Source organism: Canis lupus, chromosome 1, assembly GCF_048164855.1.
Source record: "Canis lupus baileyi chromosome 1, mCanLup2.hap1, whole genome shotgun sequence".
In the NCBI taxonomy this organism is placed as follows: Eukaryota; Metazoa; Chordata; class Mammalia; order Carnivora; family Canidae; genus Canis; species Canis lupus.
In genome coordinates this window covers 45,867,208-45,881,588 of record NC_132838.1, presented here as the reverse complement: position 1 = coordinate 45,881,588, position 14,381 = coordinate 45,867,208, and the positions used below count along the sequence as shown (strand labels likewise).

Genomic DNA, 14,381 nt, shown 5'->3' with positions numbered 1-14,381 from the left:
GGTCTCAGGACACACGCTGGACCAAGATTCCTGAAACCGTTACTTTTTCCAAGACAGGAGACAAGCACACAGTCTTGGAGGTACAAGCCCAGCTGGCCGTGTTGGTTCCCAGCTGTGTGGCCTTGACCCCCACCCACCCCCGACTCAGTGGGCTCACCTGGAAAGCAGGGAGCATGTTTTATAGTGTCCTTACAAGTCAATGAAGTAAAATGTGCAAATACTATACTCACCACAGTACAAGGGATCAATGAAAGCTAACATTTATACAGGGAGTTCAGCTTGCCAAGTTTTAATTTTTTTTTTTTTTTTTTTAAAGTATAGAAGACTGAATGTCCTCTGAATTCCCTGAAGGACAGGCCAGGAAAATCATTTCACCTCTCTTAACGGAGCCTCTTCTCTGAGCCAGGCTCTGCTCCAGGTGCTGAGGATGGAGCACTGGCCCCCAAGACGGGAACTTTGACCGCCTGTGAGAGTGTAAGGAGGGGCTGGGGGAGGTCAGAAAAAGGGGTAAGACCAGGAGGAGGAAGGGGGAGCACAGGGCATCTAGGACAGAGGTGGAGGGGCACATGGAGGGCACGGCCCAGGGGCGCAGCTTCCCCAGCCGATGGGCAGAGAAGCCAGTGTGTGCAACTCTCGAGGGAGAGGGCCACAGCGCATGCGTGTGACACCTGTGCATTCCAGGAGTAAACACTCAGAGCTCGGGTGGCACCGCTGTGAGGACAGGCCCGAGCTGTGTGCCCAGAGGCGAGCGGCATCCCCTAGAGACGCTGGGGCTCCCAGGGCCAGAGTCAGCTCCTGGGGAGGGAGCAGCTGATCCAGAGCCCCTGTGAATAGGGCCTGCCGCCTGCCTTCTGCTCGGCTTCCTGATTTAACTAAAGTCGGGTCAGAACTCAGAAAGGAGTAAGACGCACTGTCTCTGCCAAGGATGTCTCAAGGGCTAGGGCAGCATTTCTACACCACTGGACACTTCCTTCGCAGAAAATCCTGGGTGTTTCAAGATCACTCTCACGTAGTTTACACAGAATGCCTCATCCAATCCCATATTGCCTGGGCTGGGTACTCGATCTTTGCTTTCCCGTTTTCACCCAGAAAGCAAGCTGTGGCTTCCTTCGGAGGGACGGCTAAACCTGCTCATCAAGAGAGAGATGCATGTGGGCCACAAGTTCTCCTTGACTTCTGAATGCAAAAATCTGCGGCCTATGGTATGAGACTTCAACGACCCCACTCTGAAACAGGAAGCGGCAAGGGTGGATCATCAGAGCAAGGGTCGGCCAACTCAGGCCTCTGAGCCAACCAAACCCTCCATCTGTTGCTGTAGATCAGATTTTATTAGCACTTGGCCGTGCTCATTCACCTGCCTGTTGTCTCTGGCTGAGTCTACCCTGAAATGCAGAGCTGAATGCTTGCCAGAGCGTAAAACATTTACTGTCCCTTCGCAGGATAAGTTTGCCAAAGAATCAAGAGATTCTTCTCTTGAAATTAGCCTTAATATAAAACTCAACATAATCTATAAGACTCTATTCTGAAAACTTTTAGTGAGCAAAGTGGAAATTTAAGAGATGACTTCTGTGTTATTTTTCTTGAGACTACAGATGGCATCTTAATTCACAGAAGATATAAACCCTTTTATGTCCTATGCTTTTAACTGTGTCCAAAATGAAACAAAAACACCTGCATGCTCAACTGGCTCCGATCCAGGCCCAGAAAAATGACTCCAATTCTCCTACTGGTTTTTGCTTTATTTTGTGTTGCTTTTTGATGGCTGAGATGATTCTATTTGTCCTGTGACTTGGGGCATTTAGAACTGAATTTAAATTCTATGATTACTTTGTATCACTTAACATCCATTCTAAATATCTTTATCTCGTTAAAGATACTGGTCTCTAAGCCAATATCTTTCAACTGAATTTTTTTTTTTTTTTTTTTGTAAAACACATACTTAACTATGACTTTTCTTTCCTATCAACACTACTCTCAGCCACTTTTCCATCCAGAAGTACTGATTTCTGGGCTCAGCTCCACTTCTGTTCTCTTCCTACAGTATTCTCTCATAGCCCACTTTCATTCTGGCAATCAAATAAAGTAGTTGAAACTTGTGTATTTACTGTAACTCTTCCTTTAGCAGTTAATGTCTTCACTGAACATTCTAGTTGGTTTCCGTGTTTATTGCCAGTTTTCCCAAATACAACATTTCTATTCAAGAGTTAGGCCTCTGACTATTCTTGGCAACTGATAATAGCTTACTGAAGCAGTTTTTTTCCGGAAAGGTCTTTAAGTGTCACATATTCTGAGGATTTACGGAGTTGAGATCTTTTCCTATCTTTGTCACTGTATTTGAAGGAAAACAATGCATGAATATAAATGTCAACTGTAATCATATTTCTTGACCAACTAGAGCTCTGATCAATCTGTCCACCACCAATTTTTCAGGCAAGTCAAATCTGTATGATAAATAAAAGATGGGACCAAACAGCTGAACCCTGAAAGGGGGCAATCCCATACTCTTGGCTGTGTCCAACTCTGCCTAGGACAGCTCTGCCCAGCAACCCAAGTCCAGACTGTCCTCCAGCTGAGTCTTCTCCCCTTTCCTGGGGTTCCCTAAGAAGTATATTTTCTTTCTATAGTTGCCATCTACATGGGTTTCCTTGTTGCCTTACCTAGAAAAACAAAAAGTAGGGTAGCACCTGGTTCCTGGCTGCAGACCAAGCACTCAGCTCTGCGAGCAGTTCTCAGATGCTCAGGAAGCTGTAATTCAGTTGCGCCTATTTCAGGTCCTTGATGGTGGTACTCCTTGAGCATCAAAGCTTCCAGACTGCCTTAGAACTACGTCCCCCAGTTGTCCTGGTCTGTCTTTTGGAACACAAGCCTTGGGTTGGCCGCCTCTTGCAGAGTCCTCTTGTCCACGAGGGTGTGTGTGGAGGGTTGCAGGGGGTTTCCCAGCCACACAGACTAATAGATCCTACACGAGCCCCCCACCTCCTCCACCCTGGCTGGGTGCCCCTTGCAGTTCACAAAGCTGTTTCTCACACATGGAATTTTTTTTAATTTCACCTCCTTGAAACTGTCATGGAAATACAGTCCGATTCTTTTTAATAAGGATGGAAGGATTCAAGGGTTGAGGCAACTTTCCGAAAACTCACCAACCAGGGAGTGAGAGGCTCCAGCAATCAGGTCCTGTTGGGTCCTGCTGTCTTTCCACTCCCTGCCTGTCCTAGCAACAGCAAATTCAGAGACAAACATCTACTTTCTTTTCCCTCTTAGTACAGCAAGGCATGAAATCCTTCTTGTGAATCTTATCTTTTATATATCCCACTCTCTCCAAATATAAACTGCAAATATGCTGTTTGGGATAGCCCTGGCCATGGAGACAATCAGAGTCAACCCCAAGTGACAGCAACACCTAGCCACCCATGAAGGAGGCGCAAAACAGCCAGCATGCTTGCCGCTGCCCTGTAACATTCTCCAGAAGAAACCAAGCCATGGTTACTTTCTGGGGCAGGCAGATGAGAGTATGTGCTCTAACTTTGGAATTGAAGGGGGCTATTTCCCTGCCCAAATTTGATGCAAATTCTGAATTCTTAAAACACTTTCCTGAGCATTTCAGCTTCACCATCTATGATCTCTTGCTGCACCACAAACCAAGGTGGCTACGAGGACAGCATCACATGACCTCACTGGAGCTGCAGGAGGAGAGGACCTCTCTTTACCTGCTCTGGAGGCCAGTACCCTTCCCTTGTGACCCTCTGACAACTACACTGACTTCTGCATGGTCAAGGATGGCCCTCAGTCACTTATGGAGAATGGTGTGGGCGTAGGAGAGAAGGTCGAAGTTCTAGGACTTGTCTGAAATCCACATCCCCTTTGGGCTTAAAAAGTCCTAGACTGTCAGTTCCAGTATTTGCCTGAAAATAGTACTTGGAATCTGGTTTCCAAAAAACCGTAGCTTTGGGAAGAAAAAAATCATAAAAATATGAAATATAAATTACTTATTAATGTCCTGACCACCTTTCTTAGGCATGGATATTGCCAAGTGCTAGTTCTCTTGAGTGAGCACAGATATGACCTGCAGGCCCCTTTACTCTTAGCTGTAGTTAAATTCTTTTTGCTAGATTTAAGCAGTGTTTTGTTTTGTTTTTTTAAGATTTATGTATTTATTTGAGAGAGAGAGAGGCAGACAGAGAAAGAGTCCCAAGCAGATTTCATGCTGAGAGCAGAGTCCCACACAGGGCTTGATCTCACGACCCTGAGATCATGACCTGAGCCAAAACCAAGAGTCAGATGGCTTAACTAACTGAGCCACCCAGGCGCCCCATTTAGGCAGTGTTACAATCAAGTTTGTTACATTACTCTGGATTGCATCTTATTGACAGGGTCTCAAATTAATTATCTCAAATGGAACAATTTCTGCCTCACACACATTTATCTGAGACTTTACCACCAATCTCTAAAATCCAGCACCGACTAAATAGAAATGAGGTAATAAAATTTAAACTAGAACGACAATTATTTCTGATAAGGTCAGGCAATTTGATTAATCTTCTAGAAAATCCAAGTCAATAAATCCATAGTAGCCAAAGCCATGTTTCCCCAGGAACGTGGAGCACAGCTGACAGCCTAGGATGGCATACACAGACAGGCAGGAAAGCAAAACAGGCAGGAAAGATATCAGAGACAACATGACCACAACAGAATGTAAATTTTTAAAAAAAATTTTAGAGCCTCAGACACAGCTGATTTTAAATCTCACCTGAGATTAATGGTTTGATAATCGTCTTTCCATCGTGGGAACTCTATCTACAAGACCACCATGTTCAAGCCTTCACCAGGCAACTGAGAAGAGAGCGCAGATGCCCTGCCCCATCCTGGGGCCTGGAACAGCAGGCTGATGCCACCCAGGCCAGTCTTCTCATCTGATCATCCTTTATGTCGTGGCTGAATGAACCATGAAGGTCCTGGATTCTAGAACATTCCAAAGCCAACTCTCCAAGCACCTTGAGAGATAGAAAGGTGGCAGGACTCAAGTGACACCACACTTAAGGAGCCCCAGGCCCGTGCAATGCGAAGCCAGAACTGTCTGAGCAATTGCACATCTAGGAGCTTCCTCATCTGACGTCTGTTTTCTGAAAACACAAGAGAACTTAGGTGGCAGCAAAGAGTCAGAGAGTGTGAAGGAAGAAGGTGAGTCACAGAGGAGGAGGGATGCCTGGAGGCTGAACAAACAAAAGAAGGGATAGGGAGGCGTGACAACAAACAAGAATGGAAAGGAGAAAAGACAGAACCGGGGTGTCTTCAAAACCCTGCCTTCAGTTTCCTCCTGTCTCCCTTATTAGTGAAAATAGATTTTGTTGTTGCCTGGTCCTTCTTGTTATTATCCAGAACAGCAGAAGACTGATCCATTGATGAAACTAATAATCCAACCTTTCCCCCAGGGGAGTTAGAGGCCAGTCCTGGAAGGGGCGCAGTGTTCCCCGCGGGGTCTCCAAACCCCTGCTCCCTTGGCGCCTGGCCCCCACCCCAGGGGCACTAAGTCAGCTGGAAACTACAGAGGAAATGGCATAATGACTCACAACAACTTCTCAGAACTTTTCAACAAGTGAAAGCAGCTACCATGTGGGACTAGGACATTATTAAAAGGTGAGAATCTACAGGCATGAAGAGAACGCACTGAAGCTCAGATACATCTGTACTCATGCAGCACAAGCGAAGTCCTCACAGGACTCCAATCTCTCACACACAAGATCGTTAACGAAGGCATGGGCATCACTGTCTCAGGCCTCTTGCCAGTGGCTAACATCTGGGAGTGCCTTTGTGGGGGAGGGCCCAATGAATGAACAGAGCTGACCCTACACCAACCCCCATTCTTGGTAAATATTGAAAGTAAGACAGATAAGATTCATGGTGCCCCAAGAGAGGCCAGTCAAAATTAGATCATAACTGTAGCTGGTATTGGAAAGGAGTGAGCAGCAGAGCCCTCAGTAGCTTGTTGACATGACAGGGGCCAGGGTAAAGTTCCCGCAGTGGTCCCAGGGAAACCAGGGGATCACCTGCTCCCTACTCATCCCCTGAACTGGGCATACAACCACCGCTCTGGTCCCACAGACAGCTGTTGACATTACTAAAGGGACCTCTACAAAATGTTGGTTTGAGGTCAAGACCTGAATTTATGCCCTGCCTCCTCAGAAATCACATTTTCTTTCCACTAATTACAGAAAATAAAACTGAAAATGCTAGAACACCAGTGCATAATGCTATACTTGGTGTCCAAAAATGTAGGGATCTCTAACCACCACCATCAATATTCTCCTTGGTCTCAACCTAACGGTTTTTGCCATCTGGGGTGGGGGTCTTAATATGTAATGTCCTTCAATGTCTCTAAGGACTTTAAAATAATAAGGCCTTAATATTGCCAAGCCTACCCCACCAATCAGACCTAAAGATAAAGACAAAGTTCAAAATGTCACTTGGCTAAAGAAACATAGGATTAGGGGTGCCTGGATGGCTCCACTAGTTAAGCATTTGACTCGATCTCAGCTCAGGTCTTGATCTCAGGGTCAAAAAAACAAGGGGTGGTGGAAAGGGAGGTGGGCGGGGGGTAGGGGTGACTGGGTGATAGGCACTGAGTGGGGCACTTGATGGGATGAGCACTGGGTGTTATGCTGTATGTTGGCAAATTGAACTCTAATAAAAAATTAAAAAAATAAAATTAAAAAATTTAAAAAAACTTTTTAAAAAGGAAAGGAAAGGAAAAGAAACACAGTGCTTTTCATTCTGTAAGTACCTGATAATGAAGTCTGTAATGTTACTAATAGTCAACACAAAAGCTAGACTATACAGGTGTCTACTCAATGTGAGAATTATGAACCTAGAGCTCACAGATCCCTAAGGAGGAAATCTGTGGATAAATGTCGTAAGATGAGCAAACCCCCCAGAATTGCAGGAATACCTCTCACGTACATGAGCAATTTCCTGAGGGCCCATCGCTTCCATCAGATGCTCAATGGTCTGCTCCAAGTAATTGTTCTCAACCAGGTAAGAGAATAAAAGACTAGAGAAGACACAGGAATAAAGCACCTACCCATCCTCACCTTCACTGCTCATTTACCTTAAAGCTCATAAATCTTACAGGTTTTAACTTCAATCACTGTGTGAAGGTAAATAAATAACCAGGGTTAATTCTAATTGGATTCTTCTAGAATCTATTTTTAAGCAACTCTCTGTATTCATGAGGAGAAAAGGCTCCGTCAGGTAAAAGACTGCTTCAGATCAGGTGCTGGGGCAGAGGCCAGGACAAGTGTCAGAGCAGCACCCAGTCAGCCCTCCACAACTGGCAGACCTACCCCTCGGTGCGCAGATGTAGAAGTCTGACGGCTCCTCAAGGACAAAGGATTTCAGCGTAAGACTGGGCCAAACCCCCCACTTGTTCTTCCCCACTGACCCCACATCTAGGAGGCTTCCCCCAAGAATATGCACAAGCCTGCAGGCAGTGTTTACTGAAGGCAGGGTCTGGCCTGAGACTCCCCACTCAGACTCCCCGCCTTCTTCTCCTCCAAAAGGGGAGATTATTCTGTCCCCAATCCAGGAAGCCTAGAAAGAAAAAAAATATGGAGAAACAGAGGGCTGAACACCATGGAGGACGGGGGTGAAGATGAAAGAATGAACCTCTCCTCCACGACCACATCCAAAAGCCTACGGCCCACCCTGCGACCAACACAGACCACGGGCAACTCGCCGCCCGCCACCCCCCCCGCCCCCCCGCCGGGACGTGCCCGGGCAGGCCAGGCGACAGGACGGTCCCCAGGAGCGCAGCTGGCTGCTCCGAGAGCGTGGGCCCTGCTCGCCCCCCTCCTCCAGTCTCCCCCCAGGGCGGTGGGAGCAAAGGCACGGCCCCTGCCGTTTCCCAGGACAGGACGAGGAGCAGAAATGAAGGTGGCAAGCAAGTCTCCGTGCCCGGAGCGGCCGCCGTGGCGCACCCCTGCTCCGCGGGGTGAGGCCTCAGTGGCCGGGTCGGGCGTCTCGAGGCGCCTTGCTGTGGGCCTGCCGGTGTGGGGACGGGTGGGGACGGGTGGGGACGGGGGCAATCACAGCCCTCGGCTGCCTCCACCGCCCGCCCGCCGCCTCGCGCCCCGGTGCCAGCGGGGCCTCCGACCGCGTCCTGCTCCTTCCTCCCTCCTGTGGGACCCCCAGGAGGGCCCCAGTGACACCTCCTTCTTGTTCCCGGAAAACCAGCAGGAAAGGCGGAGTGTGGAGGAGAATGAGGAAGGGCCAGGGGAGGCAGGAAGCAAAGGGCCGCGGAGGGGTGGGGGCGGCTAAACATGGGGAGGGAGGACGAGGCTGGAAGGGAAACCAGCCACGCTATCAAGGGAAGGGGAAGACGGGCCCGAGTGGCCCCGAGTCAGTGCCGCGGTGCCCGGTGCCCAGGTGGCTTCCCGAGTCGGGTGCTGTTGTGCTCGGTGCACAGGTGAGAGGACAGGAGAGCAAGAGAACCGTGGCCGGCTCCGGGCCAAGCCCCAGGGCCTGGCGAATACCCTAGAGTCGGGCCTCCAGGCCAGGCTCCCCGGCTCCACTCACTGTGCGGCCTGAACAAGCCTACTCTACGCCGACACAGGGCAGGCAAGCACGGCCCCCGCCGCCCCCATACCCCAGGCAAGTCTCGCCGACAAGCAGCCCCAGCATCTGAGCTTCCAGAGCCTCCCTGGCAAAGGCCGAGACAGCGGAGCGCTCATCAGGCACCACCAAGTTACTGGCAGTTTCTGTCTCTCTGGCTCTGGCAGCGGCAGCAGCCCACTCCCCATTTTCCAGTTTGCTCGGGCCCAGGGACAGCACGAGCCGCGCTAGGACCCAGCCCCACAACCACGTTGGTAGGCTGGCAGCTGGGAGGGCAAGTGGAGAGAAGACACCAGCAAGAGGTCTTCCCACTGCCTTCTTGTCAACTCCACTGGTTGTCCTCTTCCCTGGGACAAGCTCTCCCTGCCCAAACTGCTTGCCATGTAGCTACTGGCTCTCAACGCCAACCCACTGCCTCCACTCCCTGCCGGCCCTCCCCAGACCCTGCACCGAGATTTGGCAATTTTTTTCTTTTCTCCTCCTTTTTCTTTCTCTCTCCCTGCCCCCACCTTGCCTCTCCGTCTCCCTCTCATCTGACTCTACAGGTGACATCTCTAACCCTGCTGAACAGAGTACGCAAGTGATCCTTGGCAACAAAGAGGATAGGGCTCCTGTATGCTTCACGGCGCAGCAACGACGTCCCTTCCTGACACACCCAGCGAAGAGCTGACATCTTCTTGACAAATCAGCCCTAGAGATCAGGATAGACCAGGTGCAGAGCACGAACACCTGGCGCTAGGAAAACAGTAATTAAAAAGAAAGAATTCCAGCTCTAAAGAGATCAAACAGACTTTTAGACTCCCATGAAAACTAAGCATAGTTGCTTCCAACAAATCCACAAACTTGCCACCTCGTGCCTGCCACATGGACGTCCAGCGTTAGAAACGCAGAACGGTGCATGTGAGAGCTGGGCCGAAAACTCAGCTCGCCTTGACCCTTTACAGCCTGTAGCCTCGGCGCCTCTCTATGTCCTGCAGAGACGCTTCTCTTCCAAAAGGCGTGAGCCTGCAAGACCTCCTGCCGGATGAGGGCTCAGGCTTCAGTAAGCAACTCGATACTCACGGCCCACTCCTGCTAAAGAGAAAGGCACACTGGACAGATACTCTCCTGTTCAATCATTTGAAGCAGCCCTTTAGGAAAGGGCGTCCATCCACAGCACTCTATAAGAAAAACCAGCTCAAAGGTGGGTGGGCTTTGTCTTCAGGCAGGTGACAAAGAGCTAAGAGGACCCAACTGCCAGGACCTTCGTTTCCAATTCTTTTTTGTCCCCCGGGACAGCTCAACAGGATTTGACCCCCTGATACCAACTTCAGGACGACTAGGTGGGCAGCGAAGAGGGGTATGTGGGGTGTTAGATGCGCAGAACAAGAAAGCATTCAGAACGCTCTGTGTGCATGAGACACATCAGGCAGGAGGACCTCTGAACCTCCCAACCCCTCACGAGTGTGTGTGTGTGTCATCCTGCACAATCCTCTCCACAACGCGGGACTCACGGCACTGTTATTTTTACTCACCAGTGAGGACAGAGGCTTAGAACGGTCGGGTACCTTGCCCCATGTCAGGCACTGGCAAAGCCTGGTGAGTCAGGATACAGATCCAGGTCTCCAACCATCAGGCCGAGAGTTCTTCCCATTATACCTCTGCCCGGCCGGATTTATGCACTGTGAAAGAGGACTATCTCACCCTGGAGAACGCCAGACTTCAAGTCATTTGCAGGGACAATGGGTCTGCTTGGAGGATGCTACCTCTCCAGTCAGATGGTGGGGATTATGTCAGACGACATGCGCTCAGAAATAGGTATGTTTAGCCCTTTCAAAGACATCATGATCATGTTAATCTACTGAATAGCATCCATGTCAAAAGACCACGATTTATAAAGAAATTGTATCTTAATTTCACTTTTTGACCAAAACATCTCATGACCAGACGGATCTTGAAATAATTCAGGAGACTCAAAGATAAGTAAGAAAGATGTACAACATGAGAATGCTGGAAAACCAAGAATATATCCAGTAATCTTTTCCTTTGGCTTCTCAGATATGCAAGCTCTTAAAAGGAATTCATGTAAAAAACCCATAAGGTTAAGATAAGTGGGTGAGCCCGCATTAAATACTAAATGCACGTTATGTTCATGCTGTGTTCTAAAACTAACCATTAGCGCATGTCCCTTTTTTCCACCTTGCACAAATGAAAGGGCAAATAGATCTTAAGCATTATTAAATTGCAAAGAGCACAACACACAGTCGTCACGCTGTGTATCTCCAGACTCCCAATGCTCTCTGTTCTAGCAACACAACGCCTACAAACTGTAAAAATAATCACTGCCAAAGCTACACTAGGTGATTATATAAAATTCTTCTAAAAAGCTGAAAAAAATATTTAATCAGGAAAAACTAAAGTAAAAATTCTGCTTACCTCACAGAAAATGGTTTCAGTTTTGTGGATTTTCTTTTACAGCATTAAGTCCAATACTAGCATGTGCTATGCTCCAAAGAAATTTCACAAAGCATAAAATTATTTACCATCTTCCAATTACTCCTCTTCCAAGCGGATTTTTACAGAGTAAGTATTTGGAATTTCCGGGCTTTCTGATACATTTCAAAAGGACAAAAGTACTTCAGAGATCCATTGAAAAATCCTTGCAATGTGGGAACGAGAAAGGAAAAGTGCCACAGAGAAACTAGAATCCAAAAGAAATTCTCGCATCCTTAGCTGTAAAGAGCATTTAACGATTACAGTCAGGATCCCTTCTGGAAAGAAAGGCATATCTTCTCATCTGCATAACAATCTAAAGACATTTCAGAGTAAAATCAACTTTCAAGACAGAGAAAAGGAAACCATGCAAGCATGCCTACATTTGGATCAACATCCACACCCCTGAGATCAAAGCCCTCACTTACTTACATGCTGTACAGAGAAAGGAAAAGTTCAAAGAAACCTGCTCCCTCGGGGAGAAAGGATTACATCTACAGTCGGCTGTTGGGAAATGAGTAAGATGCACGTTCTCACTCTCATCTCCAGGCAATGAAAAAAATCCCAAACTGTTGTTCCAAGTCACATTGGCAAGGACGTCCTAGCGCCACCAAGCTCTTCCTCCGAGGCAGCGCCGGTGGTTGGGCAAGCTCACCCCCTTCCTCTAGATTTCCAGCCCATGCCCAACCTGCCGGCTCTGGGAAGGCACCAGGTCAGGGCACTCTCAGAGATGACAGAGACACCGAGTGCCACATCTTCAGAGTCAGCTCAGAGACAGCAAAGTGGAATGCAAACTGTATTTCTGCAGGGCCTGCTGAACCCACCTCAAGTTCCCAGAACAACCCAGAAACTCTTTCAACCCCTTTGCCCAAAGAGAAACTGTTTATTCCTTTCAAAATCCAAACTGTTACAATAGTGCAAGCTAATTGCTAACAATACTGGGTGGAAAAAAAAAAAAAAAGAGCCCCCACACAGGAGAGGTTGACAGGGGCACACAAAGAGCTGTGACAGTAATAGGCACCCTTGAAGAGCAAGAAGGCAATCAATTATGAGCCATTTGCAGAAATTGCGGAGCTGTCAAAAGCCCCACTTACAGCTGTGCTTCATCAAGCCAGGCTGCATTTGATTTTCAAGGGAAATTATTCCTTATTTCAAAGTCTAGAATATTATTAGTAAAATATCCCAAACAACTCAGGTTCAACCAGGGTCTAATCTGAAAAGAAGTTAATGACCCCTAAGGAGGCTACAGGGGCCAGAGTGGGAAGCCCAGTAGCCAGAGGCTGGTCTTCTCTCCAGAGAAGTGACCACCTCCTGTGGGCACCGTGGGGGCAGTGCCAGGGCAAGCCCGAAAGATCCATGCCTAACAGTGGGACACACACCATCAAACCACACTGGAAAACAGAAAAAGACTGCTTTTAGGTATAACCTGATGTTTCCAAGGGGCTGAAAATAATAATACAGAACAACTGTCTTTTAATTCTTTTTTTTTTTTTTTTAAGAGCAAAAGAATGAGCAAGCATGGTGCAGAGGGGCAGAGGAGGGGGAGAGAGAATCTCAAGCAGGCTCTACTCCCAGTGCAGAGCCCAAAGTGGGGCTCCATCTCACAACCCTGAGATCACAACCTGAGCTGAAATCAAAAGTCAGATGCTTAACCGACTGAGCCACCCAGGCACCCCCATCTTTTAATTCTTATATTCAGAGCTTTCTTTTCACTAACATACATCCCAATTATTACGTCTGATAGTCACCGATTCTTCTTTCTCAAGGAGCAAAGAACGTGTGAACTAAGTAACTGCCAGGCACTTCACGGAGATTAAGAAATGTCCTGAAGTCTATTATTATGGACGGATGATATTCAGGTTTGAAAAAGATCAGATGACGACTACTCTGGACTTGAGAGGGATTGACAGCACTGCTCACCACGATGATATTCTCTTTCAATATTTTTGTCTTCTGTGTTCTTTGGTATTTTTTTTTTTTAAGATTTATTTGAGAGAAAGCCAGCACATGTGAGTGCAGAGAGGGGCAGAGGGAGGGAGAGAGAATGTCAAGCAGACCCCAAGCCCAGCAGGGAGCCCGATTCAGGGCTCACTCTCACCACCCTGAGATCACAACATGAGACGAAATCAAGAGTCGAGCACAGCCAACTACACCACCCAGTCACCCCTCTTTGGTATTTATTTATTTGTTTTCTCCTCTAACCATTTTTAGCAATGAAAACTCAGCTCAGCCAGCTCCAATTTCAAGCTCAACTACAGCTTTTCTTCCTCTCCTCAAAGTCTAACTGATATTCCAATGTGCATTTGCTAAATGCTTTGTTTCATCATGTCAGACACTGTTAAATGACAATTGGGAATAGCCTTAACATGGTAACTTTTGTGTATTTATTTTATTGAATGTTAAAATCTGGAAAAATAATTTAATTTCCTTCTTAAGAACTTTAATGTGGAACTCAAATAAGAGACAGCAGAGAGGAAATCATTATCCCTCATGGCATTAAGTGATTTTCCCCAAGCTGCTACAGTGCCCTTCGGGCACACTTACCTTAAATAGACAGCCTAGCTTCTAGAGTGTCTCAGAAATATTTACTTTTTTTACAAAAATTTAAGAAATAGCAATCAAAACACATCTTGTTGATGCTCTAGGACACATTTCTTAAAAAAATAATAATCACCATTAGCTGTGATGTCGGGCTCCCAAAGTACTAATCCACCAGAGATCAAACAAAGGCATAAGACTAAAAATGTGGACAATTTTGGTTTTAGTAAAAGACACTCTATCCTGGGGGCACAGCCAGACCAGTGCAGGCAGCTGAGCATTTCATATGAGGAATCAGAAGGAAGAGAAGAAAGATTTTGGAGGAGGTGGATCAGGAATGGGTGAGAAAATTGCTGTGTGGTGGTGGGGGGTGGCACAGAACCCATTCTGCGGTAGGCAGGCTCCAACCTGATCCCCTTCTCACAGTGACTATCACCAACGGGTGTGCCACATGGCCGCTCCCCAAAGGGACTAGCCCTGGTAGCAGGAGTCTAACCCAACAGACTGTAAGTTGTCTTCAAACACCTGTCATAGCTTCTATATCTCCATTCTTATATTTGAGACAAAAGCAAGGAATTGAAAACAGAGTTATAATGTCAAAACCAACTAAAGCTGTACTGTGTATTACAACAGATCACGTCAATCAGACCATTTCTGAAAGGATGTTCAATGAACAATTAAAAATGTAGGAAAGGCGTGGACTGTAACAAGTGGGGGCGGGGCTTCGGAGAAATCAGAACCCTCACACATCATTGATGGGACTGTAC

General features: G+C 47.4%; 1 protein-coding gene across 12 annotated transcripts in view; it reads right to left on the bottom strand.

Annotated features, from left to right (window-relative positions):
* TIAM2 (TIAM Rac1 associated GEF 2) overlaps positions 1-14,381 on the bottom strand; it is a 217,946-nt gene that overhangs the window by 22,899 nt on the left and 180,666 nt on the right. Inside the window, exons 1-3 of one of the 12 annotated variants that reach the window (XM_072828531.1) lie at positions 11,509-11,659; positions 11,020-11,316; positions 10,119-10,265 (exon numbers count right to left, since the gene is read on the bottom strand). The exons of 6 other annotated variants lie outside the window; for them this stretch is intronic. The gene's annotated coding sequence lies outside the window, so the exon portion shown is untranslated. Of the gene's footprint in view, positions 1-4,747; positions 4,972-10,118; positions 10,266-11,019; positions 11,317-11,504; positions 11,666-14,381 lie in introns of those variants that run through there. 5 more of the 12 variants (XM_072828545.1, XM_072828550.1, XM_072828538.1 and 2 more) reach the window with 5 other exon arrangements.